The following is a 17,207-nucleotide window of genomic DNA, read 5'->3' as shown; positions in this document are numbered from 1 at the left end:
TAATAATTTTTTCTATAAAATAGTTTTTATCGTATAAAAACGCCAAAACATAAAAAAAATGATATAAATGAGATATCGCTGTAATCGTACTGACCCGGCGAATAAAACTGCTTTATCAACTTTACCAAAAGCGGAACGGTATAAACGCCTCCCCCAAAAGAAATTAATGAATAGCTGGTTTTTGATCATTCTGCCTCACATAAATCGGAATAAAAAGCGATCAAAAAAGTCACGTGCCCGAAAATGTTACCAATAAAAACGTCAACTCATCCCGCAAAAAACAAGACCTCACGTGACTCTGTGGACTCAAATATGGAAAAATTATAGCTCTCAAAATGTGGTAACGCAAAAAATATTTTTTGCAATAAAAAGCGTCTTTCAGTGTGTGACGACTGCCAATCATAAAAATCTGCTAAATAACCCGCTATAAAAGTGAATCAAACCCCCCTTCATCACCCCCTTAGTTAGGGAAAAATAAAAAAATAAATAAAATGTATTTATTTCCATTTTCCCATTAGGGTTAGGGCTAGGGTTAGGGCTAGGGTTAGGGTTAGGGCTAGGGTTAGGGTTAGGGCTAGGGTTAGGGCTAGGGTTATTGCTAGGGTTGGGGTTAGGGTTAGGGTTGGGGCTAGGGTTAGGGCTAGGGTTAGGGTTAGGGCTAGGGTTAGGGCTAGGGTTAGGGCTAGGGTTAGGGCTAGGGTTGGGGCTAGGGTTAAGGCTACAGTTAAGGTTGGGGCTAAAGTTAGGGTTAGGGTTTGGATTACATTTACCGTTGGGAATAGGGTTGGGTGTGTCTGGGTTAGAGGTGTGGTTAGGGTTACTGTTGGGATTAGGGTAAGGGGTGTGTTTGGATTAGGGTATCAGTTATAATTGGGGGGTTTGCACTGTTTAGGCACATCAGGGGCTCTCCAAACGGGACATGGCATCCGATGTCAATTCCAGCCAATTCTGCGTTGAAAATGTAAAACAGTGCTCCTTCCCTTCAGAGCTCTCCCGTGTGCCCAAACAGGGGTTTACCCCAACATATGGGGCATCGGCGTACTCAGGACAAATTGGACAACATCCAATTTCTCCTGATACCCTTGGGAAAATACAAAACTGGGGGCTAAAAAATAAGTTTTGTGGGAAAAAAAAGATTTTTTATTTTCACGGCTCTGCGTTGTAAACTGTAGTGAAACACTTGGGGGTTCAAAGTTCTCACATCACATCTAGATAAGTTCCTTGGGAGGTCTAGTTTCCAATATGGGGTCACTTGTGGGGGTTTGTACTGTTTGGGTACATCAGGGGCTCTGCAATCGCAATGTGACGCCTGCAGACCAATCCGTTTAAGTCTGCATTCCAAATGGCACTCCTTCCCTTCCGAGCTCTGTCATGCGCCCAAACAGTGGTTCCCACCACATATGGGGTATTAGCGTACTCAGGACAAATTGGACAACAACTTTTGGGGTCCAAATTATTCTGATACCCTTGAGAAAATACATAACTGGGGGCGAAAAAATCATTTTTGTGAAAAAATAGATTTTTTATTTTTACGGCTCTGCATTATAAACTTCTGTGAAGCACTTGTTGGGTCAAAGTGCTCAACACACATCTAGATAAGTTCCTTAAGGGGTCTACTTTCCAAAATGGTGTCACTTGTTGGGGGTTTCAATGTTTAGGCACATCATGGGCTCTCCAAACGCAACATGGGTCCCATCTCAATTCCAGTCAATTTTGCATTGAAAAGTCAAATGGCGCTCCTTCCCTTCCGAGCTCTGCCCTGTGCCCAAACAATGGTTTACACCCACATATGGGGTATCAGCGTACTCAGGACAAATTGCACAACAATTTTTGTTGTCCAATTTCTTCTCTTACCCTTGGGAAAATAAAAAATTGGGGGCGAAAAAATCATTTTTGTGAAAAAATATGATTTTTTATTTTTACGGCTCTGCATTATAAACTTCTGTGAAGCACTTGTTGTGTCAAAGTGTTCACCACACATCTAGATAAGTTCCTTGGGGGTCTACTTTCCAAAATGGTGTCACTTGTGGGGGGTTTCAATGTTTAGGCACATCAGGGGCTCTCCAAATGCAACATGGCATCCCATCTCAATTCCAGTCAATTTTGCATTGAAAAGTCAAATGGCGCTCCTTTCCTTCCGAGCTCTGCCATGCGCCAAAACAGTGGTTTACCCCCACATATGGGGTATCAGCGTACTCAGGACAAATTGTACAACAACTTTTGGGGTCCATTTTCTCCTGTTACCCTTGGTAAAATAAAACAAATTGGAGCTGAAATAAATTTTGTGTAAAAAAAAGTTAAATATTCATTTTTATTTAAACATTCCAAAAATTCCTGTGAAACACCTGAAGGGTTAATAAACTTCTTGAAAGTGGTTTTGAGTACACTGAGGTGTGCAGTTTTTAGAATGGTGTCACACTTGGGTATTTTCTATCATATAGACTCCTCAAAATGACTTCAAATGAGATGTGGTCCCTAAAAAAAAATGGTGTTGTAAAAATGAGAAATTTCTGGTCAACTTTTAACCCTTATAACTCCCTAACAAAAAAAAATTTTGGTTCCAAAATTGTGCTGATGTAAAGAAGACATGTGGGATATGTTACTTATTAAGTATTTTACGTGACATATGTCTGTAATTTAAGGGCATAAAAATTCAAATTTGGAAAATTGCGAAATTTTCAAAATTTTTGCCAAATATTTGTTTTTTTCACAAATAAACGCAAGTTATATTGAAGAAGTTTTACCACTATCATGAAGTACAATATGTCTCGAGAAAACATTGTCAGAATCGCCAAGATCCGTTGAAGCGTTCCAGAGTTATAACCTCATAAAGGACAGTGGTCAGAATTGTAAAAATTGGCCCGGTCATTAACGTGCAAACCACCCTTGGGGGTGAAGGGGTTAAGCTTGTCAATCTTAATTTACCTTATAATAATAGTTAGGCATTGAAAACAGGGCATCATTTGGCTAAAGTTGTGGGGGGTAGGGCTGGATCAAGATTTTTGTGGGCCCAGGAAACGCAGAATACGTCACGGCGGTGGAGCAGGGAGAGGTAAGTATTTCAACTTTGCACGTGCTGTGATCCTGAGCAAGCAGGGGGGGGGCCACTAGTTGGAACTGGCACAGGGCTGTTGTGAATTCTGCTCTTGGGCTCCCTCCGGTGGTTGTTAGTGGTAGTGCAGTGGTCTCTGGATTGTAAGCAGGACAGGTGTTTCTGCTTATTGCAGCTCTATTAGGTATTTAGGGTTTTAGGATCCTTCAATCCCTGCCAGTTGTCCATTGTATCTTGGAGGGATTGCATCTGTCTGGCTCTACTTGCCCTGCTGACATTTCTGCTAAGATAAGTCTCTTGTTTTTGTTCTCTGTAGCACGCATGCAGTGTGCTTTTATGTGCAGTGCAATCTATTGTGTTTTTGTCCAGCTTAGACTTGTTTGGATTTTTCTGTCATGCTGGATTCTTTGGAGATGCAGATATACATCCTATGTCTTTAGTTAGATGTAGTGATTAGTGTTGAGCGATACCGTCCGATACTTGAAAGTATCGGTATCGCAAAGTATCGGGCGATACCGGCAAAGTATCGGATCTAATCCGATACCGATACCCGATACCAATACAAGTCAATGGGACTCAAGTATCGGACGGTATCCCTGATGGTTCCCAGGGTCTGAAGGAGAGGAAACTGTCCTTCAGGCCCTGGGAACCATATTAATGTGTAAAATAAAGAATTAAAATAAAAAAATATTGCTATACTCACCTCTCTGACGCAGCCTGCACCTTACCGCCGTAACCGGGAGCCTTCTTTGCTTAAAATGCGCGTGTTTAATGGTTTCCGTGACGTCACGGCTTCTGATTGGTCGCGTGCCGCCCATGTGACCGCGACGCGACCAATCACAACAAGCCGTGACGTAATTTTCAGGTACTGAATGCCTAATTCTAGGCATTCAGGATTTGATAATTACATCACGGCTTGTAATTGGTTGCGTCGCGGTCACATGGCGACGCGACCAATCACAAGCCGTGACGTCATGGGAGGCAGTAAATGCGCACATTTTAAAATTATGTCACGGCTTCTGATTGGTCGCATGCCGCCCATGTGACCGCGACGCAACCAATCACAAGCCGTGACGTAATTTTCAAATCCTGAATGCCTAGAATTAGGCATCAGGACCTGAAAATTAAGTCACGGCTTGTTGTGATTGGTCGCGTCGCGGTCACATGGGCGGCACGCGACCAATCAGAAGCCGTGACGTCACGGAAACCATTAAACGCGCGCATTTTAAGCAAAGAAGGCTCCCGGCTACGGCGGTAAAGTCCAGGGGCCTCCGGACAGGTGAGTATATCCCTATTTTTTATTTTAATTCTTTATTTTACACATTTATATGGATCCCAGGGCCTGAAGGAGAGTTTCCTCTCCTTCAGACCCTGGGAACCATACACTGGAAACTTCCGATTCCGATTCCCGATACCACGAAAGTATCGGATCTCGGTATCGGAATTCAAGTATCGGCCGATACCCGATACTTGTGGTATCGGAATGCTCAACACTAGTAGTGATAGTATATTCTGCTGTGGATTTTTCTAGAGTTTTAATACTGACCGCTTAGAACTCTGTCCTATCCTTTCCTATTTAGCTAGAAGTGCCTCTTTTGCTAAACTCTGTCTTTTCTGCCTGTGTACGTATTTCCTCTTAAACTCACAGTCAATATTTGTGGAGGGCTGCCTATCCTTTGGGGCTCTGCTCTGAGGCAAGATAGGATTTCCCATTTCCATCTTTAGGGGTATTTAGTCCTCCTGCTGTGTCGAGATGTCTAGGCCATGTTAGGTACATCCCATGGCTACTTCTAGTTGCGGTGTCAGTATTAGGATTGCAGTCAGTACAGGTACCACCTACTCCAGAGATAGTCTCATGCGGCTCCAGGGTCACCGGATCATAAGACAGGGCCCCTCATAGTACGGGGGTGTGTTTGACGGCAGGCGGCGCCTCCTGTTGTGAACTATAGTTCTTGGCTCCCTCTTGTGGTCATTAGCGGTATGGCACTTTGAGTGTCTTTCCCCTGGTTGGCACTCACCTGCTTCGTTTGGTCTGGGTGTGCCTATATAAACTTCCTGGATACTCTATTGTGCCTGGATTCGTTGTTATCAGACCTAGTCTGTTTTGTCCTGTCTCCTGGTCTCCTGATTTTGCAAGATAAGCTAAGTCCTGCTTTCTTATTTTTGTGCATTTGAATTTCCCTTATTTTGTTCCAGCTTTGTTTAAAATGTGATTCCTGATTTTGCTCGAAGCTCATGGGGGACTGTTATCCTCCCCCCACACCGTTAGTCGGTGCGGGGGTTCTTGGATATTCAGCGTGGATATTTTGTAGGGTTTTTTGCTGACCGTATAAGTCATCTTTCTATTTCCTGCTATTAGTCAGTGGGCCTCTCTTTGCTAAATCTAGTTCATTCTTACGTTTGTCATTTCTTCTTACCTCACCGTTATTATTTGTTGGGGGCTTGTATTATTTCTTTGGGGTCCTTTCTCTTGAGGCAAGAGAGGTCTTATTTTCTCTGAAAGGGTTAGTTAGTTCTCCGGCTGGCGCGAGACGTCTAGAACCAACGTAGGTACGTTCCCCGGCTGCTGCTAGTTGTTTGTGTTAGGATCAGGTATACGGTCAGTCAAGTTACCACTTCCCTATGAGCTGACTTTTTGTGTTTGCAGACTTAGCTGGTACTCCTGAGATCCCCTGCCATTAGGATCATAACAGCCTCCCACTGCCAGAGACACTTTTGCGTACTATGAGGGGCCCTGTGCCCGTGCCAACGAGTATGCCCCCCACCTGATGAAGGAACCTGCACTTTCATCTTTACCTTCCTCTTTGTCCCTTTGTAAGGTGGTATAGTATGCGGGAAGGGGAACCTGACTTTCAGCAGGGTCAGATTCTGGCTGTGTAGAGTGCAAGGGGAATGTAGTGGTCTGGGTCAATGTACCAGCAGACTCATCTGGCAGTGGCTGGGCAATGGGCAGAATGAGGATGAAACACAGTTATAGGCCCAAAGAATAAAGTAGGTTACATGCAGTTCAAAATTGGTAACAGGACTAAACAGGCGGCATTGCTTTGTTCAGTGGAGGAAAACTGTAAAGAGTGGCAGACACAGTTAGTAGGCCCAAGTAATAAAGTGGGCCAAATGCAGTTCAAAATTGGTAACAGGAGTAAACAGGCGGCACTGCTTTGTTCAGTGGAGTAGAACATCAAGGAGCGGCACACACCGTTAGTAGGCCCAACCAAACAAGTTGGCCAAATGCAGTTTCATATTTTCTGCAGGCCGAAAGCCTGAAAATTGAAGCTCAGCTTAGTTCAGTGGAGGAGAAAAGCAAGGAGTGGCAGACACCGTTAGTAGGGCCCAACCAAACAAGTAGGCCAAATGCAGTTTCATATTTTCTGCAGGCCGAAAGCCTGAAAATTGAAGCTCAGCTTTGTTCAGTGGAGGAGAAAAGCAAGGAGCGGCAGATACCGTTAGTAGGGCCCAACAAAACTAGTAGGCGAAATGCAGTTTAATATCTGATCTAGGCCAAAAGCCTGAAAATTGAAGCTCAGCTTTGTTCAGTGGAGGAGAACAAGAAGGAGCGGCAGACACCATTAGTAGGCCCAACCAAACAAGTAGGCCAAATGCAGTTCAACATTTTATACAGACCGAAAGCCTGAAAATTGAAGCTCAGCTTTGTTCAGTGGAGGAGAACACCAAGGAGCGGCAGACACCGTTAGTAGGCCCAACCAAACAAGTTGGCTAAATGCAGTTTCATATTCTCTGCGGGCCCAAAGCCTGAAAATTGAAGCTCAGCTTTGTTCAGTGGAGGAGAAAAGCAAGGAGTGGAAGACACCGTTAGTAGGGCCCAACCAAACAAGTAGGCCACATGCAGTTTCATATTTTCTGCAGGCCGAAAGCTTGAAAATTGAAGCTCAGCTTTGTTCAGTCGAGGAGAAAAGCAAGGAGTGGCAGACACCGTCAGTAGGGCCCAAACAAACAAGTAGGCCAAATGCAGTTTAATATCTGATGTAGGCCAAAAGCCTGAAAATTGAAGCTCAGCTATATTCAGTGGAGGAGGCAAGCAAGGAGCGGCAGACACCGTTAGTAGGACCCAGACAAATAAGTAGGCCAAATGCAGTTTAATATCCGATATAGGCCGAAAATTGAAGCTCAGCTTTGTTTAGTGGAGGACAGCTGTATTGAGTGGCGCAGACAGACACATGTAGTAGGCCTAAAATAAAAAAGTTGTCTCAATGCAGTCTAAAATAGGTTACGGGGTACTGTAAGGACTCTGGATTCCTTGTTTATCTTTGGTGTTTTATTGCCATTTTCCAAGATGGCGTCTGCTGCCTCAAATCTGCTCATGTGATCTGACTTCCCTGTATTTATAAGCTTGGCTTGCTTCCTTCTCCTTGCTTGTGTATTCTGCCTGAATCCCTGGTTTGTGCTGCAAGAGACTTCCCCTCTCCAGATACTCCGGCTCCGCCTATTCAGCTAAACCTTCTCAGCTCTCAGAGGTTCTCCTGCATTTCTCTGCATTCTTCTCCTACCTGCTGGACATGTAAGCTCATCCTGCTACAGCTAGCTTGTTTGATTTTCACTGCTGGTTTATGTGACTGTTTTGGACTTGAAGCTCTGCACTGCTTCTGGACTCGTTGCTAAAACTGCCAGCCCTTGTTTGAACTTTGTCTTATCGTCTGTATTTCCCCAGAAGATGCTACGCCCATAAAACTTTGCCTGCAGCAAAGCTGCAAATAAACTATTCCTAAGAAAGACCCAGTTTGCCGTCCACTTGAACTGTTGTGCACATGCTGCACCCACGTTTGTGCGTTTGAATATTAACTGTGCCTGCAGCCGAGCTGCAAGGAACTTATCCTGATTTCACCTTATTTGCTATGTTTGAACTTGTTCACGCTTTGCATCAGTGTTTGTTTGAAAAATACAGACTTATCACTATATTTGGTTCTGCTGATTATTTGTCTCAAGCCAAGAGATTCCTGAGTGTTCCACTACAATTGTTACAGGATACACAAGCCAAATAAGGAATCTGCTGAGACAATGGCTACTGAACCTAAGATTGAACAACTGTTTTCTATGATGAGATCTCTGCAAAAAGAGATGGGCAGTCTGCAGAGTAAAGGTACCGTCACATTAAGCGACGCTGCAGCGATAGCGACAGCGATGCCGATCGCTGCAGCGTCGCTGTTTGGTCGCTGGAGAGCTGTCACACAGACCGCTCTCCAGCGACCAACGATGCCGAGGTCCCCGGGTAACCAGGGTAAGCATCGGGTTGCTAAGCGCAGGGCCGCGCTTAGTTACCCGATGTTTACCCTGGTTACCAGCGTAAAAGTTAAAAAAACAAACAGCACATACTCACCAGCGCGTCCCCCAGCCTCTGCTTCCTGACACTGACTGAGCTCCGGCCCTAACAGCACAGCGGTGACGTCACCGCTGTGCTTTCACTTTCAGTTTAGGGCTGGCGCTCAGTCAGTGTAAGGAAGCAGAGGCTGGGGGACGCGCTGGTGAGTATGTGCTGTTTGTTTTTTTAACTTTTACGCTGGTAACCAGGGTAAACATCGGGTTACTAAGCGCGGCCCTGCGCTTAGTAACCCGATGTTTACCCTGGTTACCAGTGTAAAATATCGCTGGTATCCTTGCTTTTGCTGTCAAACACGGCGATACACGGCGACCTAGCGACCAAATATAGTGCAGACCTTCTAGCAGCGACCAGCAATTTCACAGCGGGATCCAGATCGCTGCTGCGTGTCAAATACAGCGATATCGCTATCCAGGTCGCTGCAACGTCACGGATCGCTGGCGATATCGCCTAGTGTGACGGTACCTTAAGGGTACAGTCACACAGTGCAATTTTGATCGCTACGACGGTACGATTCGTGACGTTCTAGCGATATCGTTACGATATCGTTGTGTCTGACACGCTACTGCGATCAGACATCACGCTGAGAATCGTACGTCGTAGCAGATCGTTTGGAACTTTCTTTCGTCGCTTGATCACCCGCTGACATCGCTGGATCGTTGTGTGTGACACCGATCCAGTGATGTGTTCGCTTGTAACCAGGGTAAACATCGGGTAACTAAGCGCAGGGCCGCGCTTAGTAACCCGATGTTTACCCTGGTTACCAGCGTAAACGTAAAAAAAACAAACAGTACATACTCACATTCCGATGTCTGTCCTCCGGCGTCTCAGCTTCTCTGCACTGTGAGCGCCTGCCGGCCGGAAAGCGAGCACAGTGGTGACGCGGTGACGTCACCGCTCTGCTTTCCGGCTATGGTGCTTACACAGTGGAGAGAAGCAGAACGCCGGGGGACAGACACCGGAATGTAAGTATGTACTGTTTGTTTTTTTTACGTTTACGCTGGTAACCAGGGTAAACATCGGGTTACTAAGCGCGGCCCTGCGCTTAGTAACCCGATGTTTACCCTGGTTACCCGGGGACTTCAGCATCGCTCCAGCGCCGTGATTGCAAAGTGTGACCGCAGTCTACGACGCTGGAGCGATAATCATACGACGCTGCGACGTCACGGATCGTGCCGTCGTAGCGATCAAAATTGCACTGTGTGACAGTACCCTTAGGTTGGAGGCTTGGAACATAGTCAGCAGTTGTTTGGACAGACTCTGCAGGATCTGAGTACTCGAATGGACGCTCAGGAAAATAAATTTAAAAACATGGAGTCCGAGTATGGACAGGCTTTTCAAGACTTAAGTGCTCAGATGGCCACACAAGTGGTCTTACCCCGGGACAGCCGCAGGCAGTCAGTCCTCCTAAGCTGCCGCCATTCCGATACAATGGTGATCATGATAAATTTTGTGGTTTTGTAAATCAATGTTTGTTATATTTTGATGTGCATGCCGACCGCTTTCATACAGATCGATCTAAAGAGTTATGTATTATTATGCTATTGACATCACGAGCACTTGCCTGGGTGAATCCGATGATCGAGTCTCGTGATCCACGTTTAAATGTATTGGATGATTTTTTGGCTGCCATGGCATTAATGTTTGACCCTAACCGCCGCACCTCTGCTGAGACCGCCTTACTGTCCTTGCGTGTTCCACTACAATTGTTACAGGTACACAGGCGGCATTGGTTTGTTCAGCGGAGGACAATTGTAAGGAGTGGCGCAGACAGACTTAGTAGGCCTAAAATAAAAAAGTAGGCTTGATGCAGTTTAAATTTGGTTACAGGGGTACACAGGCGACATTGGTTTGTTCAGCGGAGGACAATTGTGAGGAGAGGCGCAGACAGACTTAGTAGGCCTAAAATAAAAAAGTAGGCTCTATGCAGTTCAAAACTGGTAACAGGAGTAAACTGGCGGCATAGGTTTGTTCAGTGGAGGACAACTGTAAGGAGTGGATGACACAGTTAGTAGGCCAAAACAATAAAGTGAGGTAAATGTCTGCCAAACAAATTTTCATAAATAAACAGGTGGCATAGCTACGTACAGGGGTGGGCTCCTCTGCTGATTAGCAGACAGTGGTAGTTGGCGCAAAGTATTAAATGGTCTAAATGGAGGCCAGGGCCCCTGTATATTTTTACTATCATCTATAATTTCAACATATTTTTATTGGCAGTGCCATTGAAGGATTTAACAGCACAGACTACACAGTGGTGGAGCCGGGAGAGGTAAGTTTTGCAAGTGGTAGAGCGCTGTTCGAGCTGGGGGGGACACTCTCTTGTGGGTGGCGGTACTGGCCCAGGGCCCCTCATATTACTACGGTGTGTCTGACGTTGTTTGTGCACCACCACCGTCAGAGACACTTCATTGTACTATGAGGGACCCTGTGCCAGTGCCGTCGTCCAAGAGTGGGCACACCCACCTGTCCAGGCAAACGGCACTCGCACGGGTGCTTGCGCTAGGTGGTGACCACGGCCCTGTGGGGGGAGTCAGCCCATTTATGGAGATAAAAAAATGGCCTATGGTGGACATTCAGCAGCTGCAAATGGAGGAATTGGAGCAGTCAGGAAGAGGAGTCCAAAAGCAAGACATTTTTCAGGCAAGCTACGTGTCAGCAGGGGAAGGTGGGGCAAAATAATTAGAAATCCATGATTGGTTCATTTTAATGAAGGTTAGATCATCAACATTTTGGGTAGCCAAACGAGTCCTTTTTTCAGTCAGTATTGAACCAGCAGCACTGAAGGCTCTTTCTGATAGCACACTAGCAGCTGGGCAAGCAAGCTCCTGTAATGCATATTCTGCCAATTCAGGCCAGGTGTCTATTTTAGATGCCCAGTAATCAAAGGGGAATGACATGTGAGGGAGAACATCGATAAGGGAGGAAAAATAGTTCATAACCATACTGGACAAATGTTGTCTCCTGTCACTTTGAATTGATGCAGCAGTACCTGTCGTGTCTGCGGTCATTGCGAAATCACTCCACAACCTGGTCATAAAACCCCTCTGTCCAATGCCACTTCTGATTTGTGCACCTCTAACACCTCTGCCATGTTGCCCCCTGCAGCTCGTGTGAGAACCATCACCGCCGCTGTGTGCTGGGAATGCCTGAACCAAATGGTCTGCAAGAGTTGCTTGATTGGTAGCCAATATTTGCTCAAGGTTCTCATGTGGCATGATGTTTTGTAATTTCCCTTTGTAGCGTGGATCCAGGAGGCAGGCCAACCAGTAATCGTCATTGATCATCATTTTTATAATGCAGGGGTCCCTTTTTAGGATACGCAAGGCATAATCAGCCATGTGGGCCAATGTTCTAGGTGTCAATTCATTGCTTGTGCTGGGCTGAGGAGCACTTTCTTGCAAATCAACATCACTTGTCTCCCGCAAAAACCCTGTACCTGACCTTACAATGCCACCAGTTTCTAGTGCCCCAGAGAAGCATCCTCCTCCCATAAATATTCATCCCCATCATCCTCCTTCTCCTCTTCATCCGCCACCTCGTCCAGGAGAGTTCCCTGAGCAGACAATGGCTGACTGTCATCAAGGCTTCCCTCCTCCTCGGCTGCAGACGCCTGCTCCTTAATGTGTGTCAAACTTTGCATCAGCAGATGCATTAGTGGGATGCTCATGCTTATGGTGGCGTCGTCTGCACTTACCAGCCATGTGCATTCCTCAAAACACTGAAGGACTTGACAGAGGTCTTGTAGCTTCAACCACTGCACACCTGACAACTCCATGTCTGCCATCCAACTGCCTGCCCGTGTGTGTGTATCCTCCCACAAATACATTATAGCATACCTCTGTTCGCACAGCCTCTGAAGTATGTGAAGTGTGGAGTTCCACCTTGTTGCAACGTCGATTATTAGGCGGTGCTGGGGAAGCTTCAGTGATCGCTAATGGTTCTGCATAAGGCTGGAGTGTACGGGCGACCGGCGGATGTGCGAGCAAAGTCTTCGCACCTTCAGGAGCAGGGCTGGTAACCCCGGATAACTTTTCAGGAAGCAATACACCACCAGGTTCAAGGTGTGAGCCAGGCAAGGTATGTGTTTCAGTTGTGAAAGGGCTATGGCAGCCATAAAATTCCTTCCGTTATCACTGACTAGCTTGCCTGCCTCAAGATGTACACTGCCCAGCCATGACTGAGTTTCTTGCTGCAAGTACACTGCCAGTACTTCCGCGGTGTGTCTGTTGTCGCCCAAACACTTCATTTCCAACACAGCCTGCTGACGCTTACCAATAGCTGTTCCATAATGGGACACCTCGTGTGCAACACTGGCAGCTGCGGATGGAGTGGTAGGGTGACATCGCTGTGTGGACGAGCTTTCGCTTCTGGAGGAGGAGGAGGAGGAGGGGTGTTGAACGCCTACTGTCAACTGTTTCCTAGACCGTGGGCTAGGCAGAACTGTCCCACTATGGCTGTCGCCTGTGGACCCTGCATCCACCATATTAACCCAGTGCGCCGTGATGGACACGTAACGTCCCTGGCCATGCCTACTGGTCCATGCATCTGTTGTGAGGTGCACCTTTCTACTGACTGATTGCCTGACTGCATGGACAATGCGGTCTTTGACATGCTGGTGGAGGGCTGGGATGGCTTTTCTCGCAAAGAAGTGTCGACTGGGTAGGTCATAGCGTGGTTCGCTTTCAACCAACCAGTAGGGCATCATCTCTAACGAGATTAGTCTAGCAATGTGGGTGTTCAAACCCTGTGTACGTGGATGAGATTATGAGTACTTCCTTTTCCTAACGAAAGTCTTTTGTAGGGTGAGCTGGACTGGAGAGCTGTATATGTTGGAACTAGCGGGGGTGGTGGTGGACATGGCAGACTGAGAGAGGGCTGGTGATGGTATTTTTGATGTTGGCCTACATACAGTGTTTCCTACCAAGAACCTGGTGATTCCCTGACTGCCTTGGCCTTGTGACGATACCTCCACATTTGCTGCAGGTGGTGTCCTAAATGGTGGGCTTACAGTGAGGGAAGCAATGTAACGTTGCTGACTACCTTCATTCTGAGCAGGTGCACCAACGGTACGGGATGTTTGGTAGTAAGTCCAGGCTTGCAAGTGCATGCTGTTTAAATATCTATGCATGCACGTTGTATTTAAATTTACGGTATTATTCCCTCTTCTAAAGGTTTTTGAGCATTTCTTACAGATAACTTTGCACTGATCATTCGGATCTTGGTTAAAAAATTGCCACACTGCACTCTTCCTACTATCGAATACCTTTTCAGGCATTGCACGCTGTGCTACTTTCACCGGATGGCCCAAACTGTTTTTGGCTTAGACACGTTTTTGGCCTGATACGGGCCTGCCAGATGAAAGCTGTTGTGATGTTGAGGCCTGCTGCGGATCATCCTCCTCCGCTTCAGAGCTACTGCCAGCAGCACCCTGTTCCCCCATTGGCTGCCAATCTGGGTTAACAATTGGGTCATCTATCACCTCCTCTTCAATGTCCTGTGCACCTTCCTCTGTGTCACCGTGTAAGGTGCTATAGCGTTCGGGACGGGGCACCATAGTCTCATCAGGGCCAGATTCTGGATCAGTACACTGCGAGGGCAATGTAGTGATCTGAGTCAATGGAACAGCATAATAATCTAGTTCTGGCTGTGCATCTGTGCACTCCATGTCCGATTCATCTTGTAATGGGCTGTTAACTATTTACCTTTCTAACCCTGGCACAGTATGTGTAAAGGGCTCCATGGAGTAAACTGTAGTGTCGCCTGCCGCATCCTTCACTTTTGCTTTGGGTGAAGGACACAAGGAAGCGACTTGTTCCTGACCGGGAATATCCACTGACGACTCGCTGCTTTTATATTTTGAACTTTCTTTAGAGGAGGCGAAAGAGCTAGAGGCTGAGTCAGCAAAGAAAGCCAAAACTTTTTCCTGCTGCTCCAGCTTTAAAAGCGGTTTTCCTACTCCCAGATAAGGGAGCCTTCGAGGCCTTGTGCAGCCAGATGATGACGCTGTCTGAACAACTCGAGCCTTAGGTGCTATTTTGCTTTTCCCACTACCACCAGATGCTCCACCACCACCACCACCATCATTACTAGTTGGCAATGACCGCCCACGGCCTCTTCCACCAGACTTCCTCATTTTTGGGAAAATGTAACCAAACTAACAACCGTTATATGGTATTGTAAAACAAGGTAGAAGGTGTGGGAGACTGCTGCAAAAACCAGGCCCGCTGTATTATACTACACAATGTAAGTGGCAGAATGTGGCTGGAAGATATATATATATATATATATATATATATATATATATATATATATATATATAAAGGGACCGTACTACAATAACAATCTCCCTACAATGATCTCAGGACAAGTATGGCAGCAATAAAAAGGACTGCTGCACACAAAAGTGTGGACAAATAAACAATAGAACTGTGCAGAAAGGAGCAACAGGATTTTTGCTTTTTAAAAAGCAGTTCGTTTGCACAGCAGCGTACAAACAGCAATGCAGCTATCAGGGAGCCTTATAAGCTACAGAGCTGATGCACAAAAATCGAGCCTCCACTGTCCCTGCAAAGAAAAGGTGGTGTTGGACAGTGGAAATCGCTACAGCACAAGCGGTTTGGGGGTTAATCTTCCCTCCCTAACTATATCCCTGCTTCTGACGAAGCTGCAGCAATCTCTCCCTATGCTCAGATCGGCAGCAGTAAGATGGCGGTCGGCGGGAACGCCCCTTTATAGCCCCTGTGATGCCGCATGTCATCACGCTGCCCACACTGCGTCCTCCTTCATTGGCTGAGAAATGGTGCTGAAAGCGTCATACGAAACGCGACTTTGGTGCAAAGATCGCCGACCTCATGGCCGATCCCACAGTGGGATCGGGTCAGGTTTCACGAAACCTGACTTTGCTGAAAGTCGGCGATTTTTCAATTTGTCCTATCCGTTTCGCTCAACCCTACTCTCAACATAGAGAAAAGTGTCATTGCCACAAGAATGGATGGCCAATATCAAGTCCAGGACCCTCACGAATCATTTATAAAATGCATCAAGGTTAATCAGGTCTGCTGTAGATCACAAGCCTGGACAAGTGAATTCTAATGCAGCAAAATGTCAGTTACTGTCATGGACTTAAGAGGTAACATCAAAACAGTGCACCTGATCATAAAATTCTAAGAGAGAGAATTTTTGGACAGGTTCTTCTTAGTTTGACAGCTCATGAAAAAGTCTGTCTGTGCTGTGATTTAATAAAAAGTTTTTTTTGGATACAATCTGCTGACATCCGTTTTGCCCTAGCCATATATACTATGTTAGGCCACATGCGCACATTGAGTATTTGGTGAGTTTTTTGCTTCAATATTTGTAAGTCAAAATTAGGAGTGGAACAGATATATTAGAAACATGAATATCACTTTGGCATGTTTCGCCCAGTACTTGATTTGGTTTACAAATACTGATGTTAAATACTGACCAAATACTGAATGTGTGAATGTGGCCTTAAGGTTAATTGGACATTTCTAAGGCTGCATTTGTATAAAAAAAATAAAAAAACAGTTCAATATATTTATAAGAGACCTCAGTGTTACTCATCTTTTTAGCTAAATTTGAGTCATTGAAAAATTAAGATTTGCTGTGAATCAATTTGCTTCCAATATAATGTTTTGAGAAATTTATTGAAACCAGTGAAATTGGAATTTAAAAGATGTGATCACTCTCTTAATTTTGCTATAATTAGTAGTATACACTAAGATAGAACAACCATTCCCAAATGGGTTAAAAATGTATTTTTATTTAAACAATTTCAAAATATACAATAAGGGTCATATAAATACTAGCTATTGAACCCGTTCTATGCCTGGGTGGCGAGCATTTATATTAGTATATGGTCTCCATCCTGGTATATGCTGCTTCCATCCTCACCCTCATCTTGTCATGTGCTGCTACCATATTGTGCCCCCATCCTGTCATATGCTGCTCCCATCCTGCGCCCTCATCCTGTTTTGTACACCTCCATCTTGTCATGTGTCACACTCTTCCTGTGCCCCAATCCTGTCATGTGCTCCCATCCTGTGCCCCAATCCTGCCATGTGCTGCTCCCATCCTGCGCCCCCATTCTGTCATGTGCAGTAAAACGTCTCTGGCTTGCTGCGCTGACATATTTTCTTTATATATTCAGTAGAAAGTGGCTGAATTGCTACTCTGACGTATTTTATATATAGATTCAGTATAAAAATGGCGCCAAAAGTGTGGACTGCGCACAATTCTCCTAGGCCACAATCCTCGTCCCCAGATGCATAACTTACAAAATGGCACCTGAAGTGCGCTATACACATGTGCCATTTCCGATGGAGGATTCATGGCCCGGCCTCCGGCCCGAAGAAACCCTGCGGCAATACCAGATATGTACCGTATATACTCGAGTATAAGCCGACCCGAGTATAAGCCGAGACCCCTAATTTTGCCACAAAAAACTGGAAAAACGTATTGACTCGCTTATAAGCCTAGGGTGGGAAATGCAGCAGCTACTGGTAAATTTCAAAAATAAAAATAGATACCAATATGAGTAAAATTGATTGAGACATCAGTAGGAGCCCCATATAATGCTCCATATAATTCATGATGGGCCCCATAAGAATCTCCATACAAAATACACCCCATATAATGCTCCAAACAGTTCATGATGGGCCTCATAAGATGCGCCATACAAAATACGCCCCATATAATACTCCATAAAATTCATGATGGGCCCTATAATATGCTCCATACAAAAATATGCCCCATGTAATGCTGCACAAAGGTTAATGATGGCCCCATAAGATGCTCCATAGAATA

General features: G+C 45.6%; 1 protein-coding gene across 1 annotated transcript in view; it reads left to right on the top strand.

Annotated features, from left to right (window-relative positions):
* The first annotated feature begins 7,425 nt into the window (after positions 1 to 7,425).
* LOC143773250 (olfactory receptor 10A7-like) overlaps positions 7,426 to 17,207 on the top strand; it is a 43,136-nt gene continuing 33,354 nt past the window's right edge. The window contains exon 1 of the mRNA XM_077260741.1: positions 7,426 to 7,568. The gene's annotated coding sequence lies outside the window, so the exon portion shown is untranslated. The remainder of the gene's footprint in view (positions 7,569 to 17,207) is intronic.

The sequence above is a fragment of the Ranitomeya variabilis genome, chromosome 5 (genome assembly GCF_051348905.1).
Source record: "Ranitomeya variabilis isolate aRanVar5 chromosome 5, aRanVar5.hap1, whole genome shotgun sequence".
In the NCBI taxonomy this organism is placed as follows: Eukaryota; Metazoa; Chordata; class Amphibia; order Anura; family Dendrobatidae; genus Ranitomeya; species Ranitomeya variabilis.
This window is presented reverse-complemented; position numbering and strand designations above follow the sequence as displayed.